The sequence below is a fragment of the Octopus bimaculoides genome, chromosome 15 (genome assembly GCF_046866305.1).
Source record: "Octopus bimaculoides isolate indiv1 chromosome 15, ASM4686630v1, whole genome shotgun sequence".
Lineage (NCBI taxonomy): Eukaryota > Metazoa > Mollusca > Cephalopoda > Octopoda > Octopodidae > Octopus > Octopus bimaculoides.
Genome location: NC_142942.1, coordinates 43250847 through 43256939, shown reverse-complemented (window position 1 = coordinate 43256939; position 6093 = coordinate 43250847). Strand labels below are relative to the sequence as shown.

Genomic DNA, 6093 nt, shown 5'->3' with positions numbered 1-6093 from the left:
GGGTTTTATCCCACATTTTCTTTCCATTTCTTTTTTTATCATTTGCTTGTTTGTTTATTCTAAACGCTTTCCAACAACATTTTTATTTCACACTTTTATTCATCCTATTGTTTCATTCCTTTCTGTTTTCCTTTCTGCCTTCCCATCTCTTGTTTTGTGTTATTTTTCTCCGTTTAATCCACACAGATGTCAGAAATCATGAAAGCACCTTTTAAAAATAGTCCTACTCTATTTAACACAATCAACTTCCATCCAATAAATGTTTAGCTTTTTGATTTCTTTCTTGAGGATGATGATGTTGTTGTTTTCGTTTTTGCTGCCACAGTTGATGTACATACACACACACGCACGCACACACACACACACACACACACACACACACACACACACACACACACACACACACACACACACACACACACATATATATATGTGTGTGTGCGTATGTATACTCTCTCATGCGCACACACCTCCGTTAATTCCATCCACATCAAAACCTGCCAGCGCCATTTTTATTATCACTACATCAAGTCTCGCCACCAATACTCCCAATATTTAAGCCCTACGATCCCTATAGATCATAGAGCTTCAACGAATTTACCTCCATTGTCCTTAACTCTGTGCTGTGTTGTAACACTGCTTCCTTGCAGCTTCCATTCGGGTATTAAGCACAAATTCATGTTTCCTTATTTCTTTATTGCCCACAAGGGGCTAAACATAGAGGGAACAAACAAGGACAGACAAACGTATTAAGTCGATTAGATCGACCCCAGTGCGTAGCTGGTACTTAATTTATCGACCCCGAACGGATGGAAGGCAAAGTCGACCTCGGCGGAATTTGAACTCAGAACGTAACGGCAGACGAAATACCGCTAAGCATTTCGCCCGGCGTGCTAACGTTTCTGCCAGCTCGCCGCCTTAAGCACAAATTCGTGTTTCCATGAAGGGAACCCTTCTCCAAAATCTTTTAGGTTTTGAATTTACTTCGATGCCTGTTTAGTTTTCGTTTTTTTTTTTCCTAGGTGTATGTATTGGTCCTATGCAAGCTCATTGTTATCTCTGGGAGGAGGTGATCCACATTAATCTGGCCTTTGTCCTTTGACTTGTCCGGCGTGGAAGGCTCTACTAGGAACTTGCCCGTCACTAGCATAGTTTCCGAGGTCACTGAAGCACAAAAAGAGCTGGACCATGTGGTGGATCACCACCAGTAACACTATTATCAACAACACCTTATTACTATCAATTAAATCAACCATCTTCACCAGCATCCTCATCATATCCACTACTGTTCTATTTACTCCAACCACTATCATTATAATCGACGAGATCCCTCTCGGATGAAAGTGTTAGTTCAATCAACCAGGTTTCCAAGTTTCCCTTAAGTTAAAATAGATGGGAAGTAAACATTATGAAATACTGATATGATTCTGCAAAGCGTGGAAAAAACAAGCAATACGAGATGGCTATGGATGGAGTCTGCTGGGAATTTTTATTGCGAGTTGGCAGAATTGTAAGATCAGAAAATATACTTTTAACGGTCTCCATAGGCTAACGCTATCTTTCATCCCTCCAGAGTGAACACAACGAGTTACCTGACAAGTAGAGCGGTCGATTTAATCAGCAAACCCCGCCACTTCTCACTAAAGTTGCTAGCCTGGAAGCAATTATTGCTATATGTACCTATAATAGGAGTGTGTGCTTCCCGAGCACATGGTTTCCGGTTCAGTCCCACAACGTGACACCTTCAGCAAGTATCTTCTATTGTAACCTCGGGCCGACAAAAGACTTGTGATTGGATTGGTCAGACGGAAACTGAAAAAAACCCGTCGTATATATGTGTGTGTGTGTGTGTGTGTATGTGTGTGCACGCATGTATGTGTGCGTGTGTATTTGTGTGTCTGTGTTTGTTCCCCCACCATCGCTTGACAACCGATGTAGGTGTGTTTACGTTCCCGTAACTTAGCATTTCGGCAAAAAATTGATAGAATAAATACTAAGCTTTCAAAAACATATATCCTGGAGTCGATTCGTTCAACTAAAAGCGTTGTTCCACCATGGCTGCAGTCAACTGATTGAAATAGGTAAAAGAATAAAAGAATATATATATATATATATATATGTGTGTGTGTGTGTGTGTGTGTGTGTGTGTGTGTGTGTGTACATGTACATATATATATAATTTTCTTAGTGGCATGTCATGTCCATTCTGAAGAAATTCTTGATTCTTGAGGTTATCTTCCTTCCTTAATTTGGAGTTTCAATTGCCACAAAACGATTGTTCTACCTTCTCTGAAACCAGAAAAAGATTTCAATAAATCTAGAATTTATGTCATAGTTTACACTCCCTTATTTGCCTTCCTTCATAAGCATAACGCTGGCCACTCTCAGCTGTATCTCTTAGCCCCTTAAATATATATATATAAGGGAGGGTGAATTAATGTTTCTCTAGCTATCTGTATTCCATTATATCTCAGTGTAAAGTGTAATTCCGCGTGCGAACACACTGACACATGTATGCGTGTGTGTGTATCTCCATTAAGAAATGACTTAACGACAAATCTCACCCATAACTTCCTCGCTTGGATCCGCCCACTCCCCTCCCTCTTTCTCCATTTCCCTCCCGTCCCACCATATCCCCACCTCTTTCTTTCTGCCATTTAGTTAATAGCTGCTCCATGTTACTCTGTTCATCATCATTTTTCGTTTCTCTCCCCAACCAAACACTTACTTCAGAAACTGTACTTGGAAGAAGCTAGAAATATTTTTTTTTTTTTCATTTTAAGCAGAATTTCAGAATTTCTGGGGTTTTTTGTTCTTTCTTTTTTCTCTCAGAAAATGGTTTAAAAGTTTACAAAAAATCAACCATTAAAACAGGAATAGAGAGGGAGGTGGAATTAGAAAAAGACTGAGAGAGCGAGAGAGACATGTCAAAGAGAGCGAGCGAAAGATATGAAATGGCAAAGAAAAAATGAAGCCACAAGGTGAGAAAGAAGGAGTGAATGACAGAGGGAAAGGAAATAGGAAGGAAGTAAAAGAAAAAGAATGTTTAAAAGATACGGAGAAAAAAGAACGAAAGAATTATTGTATGTGAAACGAAAGTGAAAGTAGGAATGAGAAAAACGATTTAAGAAAAAGAAATTAAAACAGGAAGGGTGGAGAATAAAGAAGGAAGAATGAAAAAGGTTAAAACATGAATATGAATGGTGAAAGGAAAGAAAAGTGAAAGAAATATTTGAAGGAAAAAGAAAACAAGAAAAATATGAACCAACGTTGAGAGAGAATATTTGGATGAATAAAAACATTCACACACGAGTGATATTTTCACTCACTCAATCTTTCAGTGTCATCGCTAACTCACTATCTTCAACTCAACCTTAAGAAATCGTTCGCTCATTTACTCAGTGAGTGACTTGTTGTCTATCTCCTGTAAATTTAACTGATGCATGCGTGCACATTGATGTTCTCTTATATAAATTATGTGTAGATAAATCAAGCGAATAAGAAATGGAAAAGCACACGGACACTAATTTTCCTTCATTAGCGCTTGCCAGAGTCCATGGCAATTTCTGCTCGTTTAATAACATTATCCCAAAATGTTAGTGAGCCATAGTAGCATACATACATACATACATACATACATGCATACATACATACATACATACGTAATACATACATAGATACATACATGCATACATATACAAGAGAAAATATATTCTATTGATTTATTAACCCACTTCATCAAAGTATGTATTTGTAATGCAAATTACACAGGCGAGTTTACTGTCTATGCATTATATGGAAATAATCGGTTCCTTGAGAGAAGGGTGTTATTCGTTCTCTGTTGAAAGTCTAGTAAGACTAGAAACTCTTCTGATTGTTAATATTCTTCTGCCCACGTAGAAGTAAAAATCGAGGTTCACCAATTTGTTAGCATTTCAGAGCGAGGCTAAAATGTAATGTTATTGAACAGGTATATATTGTCTTCAAATTCTCCCTCTTGTGTACATTTTACAGGGTGTTTAGGCTAAATGCAACAATTTTTGTCTCTTTCTTTTTTTCAAGAATAACTTGATCTGTTGGTGAACAGTCAACGGCAGCAGAGAGCATAATGACTAGAAATATAGTTGAAAAAACGTTAGGTGACACAGAGAACTGGAAGCCATGGGCCCGGGAACAGGGGGTGCAGGTGATGCAAGCGCACCCCCTAGAATTTTTGAAGAGTGCAGAACCAAAATTTGCACCCCTACTTATTTTCCTCAGGTTTAGAAAACAGTGAATAAAAAGTGATGTGTAAAAAGTAGCTTGAAGTTAGGTTCCTTTTCAAAGAACAAAACACAAAAATAAATAACAGAAAAAAAAAACAAGACCTTGTTTGTAAAAAAAATTGGACCTGGGTTTGCACCCCCTAAGCAAATTTCGTTCCCGAGCCAGTGCTGGAAGCCATCTGAAAATTGTGGAAAAATTACAAGTATCATGATGACTCGTACCGGGTATCAATACGCCGATATCATGATTGCTGTTGAATGCTCTGTGAATACTGTAAAGGCTGTAAAGTGTATCACGGACTGTTGCAACAGAGGCTATGTAGCTGTGGTTAGCTGGAAGGAACACAGCGGGAACTCTCACTGCCGGAGTTCATCCGACAACTGCAGGATAAGGTGATGGAAGATCCAAGCAAGGCAGCCCGGGCTTTGGCATGAGAGATTGGAGTTGGAGTCGCCATCATGAAGCTGGGTCTGAATGAGGACCTCCATTACCACTCTTACAGGAGGTGCAAAGGAGAAATTCAGAAGTGGTTGTCGGAGAATTTCTACGACTTCACCAGCCCCAATTTCTATTCTCGATTACTATGTATGGGACGCGGTTGAAGAAAGATACGAACTGGTAGCCAAGATCAAGGAAATTTTCGAAGGAGGAACGCATGCACCATGCTCCGGAGACGTCTTCATCCACAGTGGAAACTGAGAGTGGTTGGTTTCAGCAAACTGTTATCTTCCAGCCATAATCTAATTGATACCCTTTTATGTTATTAAAAAATATAGTTTTATTTTTAAATGAGTTATTGTTTTGCTTTCCTTCTATGCAGAGTGTCAGTTTAGCCCGAAACACCCTATACTTGTTTGTTATATTGTTTTGTATTGATATGTGTGAGTCAAATATATTATTATAAATACATGTCCATATAAGGTTTATAAATACCAAACATAATAAAACTAAAATGACTATATGGTCGCTTGAGCTTCTGGAGATAAGACTGATCTTGTACAAACACAGCCTACTACATCTGGAATGAATGTAAAGAATTCGTTGAGTACAGCAAGTCATGCATAACCACAAAGATATGGACGGTCATAGATGGAGTGTTTGATCATAGTTTTGCTTGATCAGCGCTGGCCTGTGGTTAAACAGCAATAACCGTGCTACACACGTATATACACGCACTCAAATGTATGTATGTAACACCTTCATATAATCTCGCGTGTCTATAAATGCACATGGGCTAAATGCGTTATATAAGCTTCGTATATATATATAGGTGGTGCTCCAGCATGGCCACAGTCAAAAGACTGAAACAAGTAAAATAGTAAAATAGTATATATATATATATATATATATATATATATATATATATATATATATATATATATATATATATATATATATATATATATATATACACTCGCTACTACATACCATACTGCATGTATATAAACTTTGTATACGTATGTGAATACTTGCATGTATGCATGTGTGTGTATATATATATATATATATATATATATATATATATATATATATATATACGCTTCTATACACACATACACATATGTGTATATATTTATATGCATACACGTTTGAGTACAGATACGTATACATCTGTACACAAATAGAAGTACACATACACACATACACATACATCAAACATGTGTGCCCACACATATTCTCATACACACTTTCAAACATATATACATAGGGCAATGAAATTCGCCATTTTAATGCAGATAGCGTAGGCCATAACAGAAATATTTCATCTGTGACCCTTAAAACAGTTTCTACAGTCTTTACAAGATCTTTGCAGCACCATTCTCATCA

General features: G+C 37.6%; 1 long non-coding RNA gene across 1 annotated transcript in view; it reads left to right on the top strand.

The window, feature by feature from the left end:
• Positions 1 to 4993, top strand: part of LOC149132507 (uncharacterized) — a 12500-nt gene extending 7507 nt beyond the window's left edge. Inside the window, exon 3 of the long non-coding RNA XR_016244517.1 lies at positions 4063 to 4993. This is a non-coding gene — a long non-coding RNA (uncharacterized LOC149132507). The remainder of the gene's footprint in view (positions 1 to 4062) is intronic.
• The last annotated feature ends 1100 nt before the right edge of the window (positions 4994 to 6093 follow it).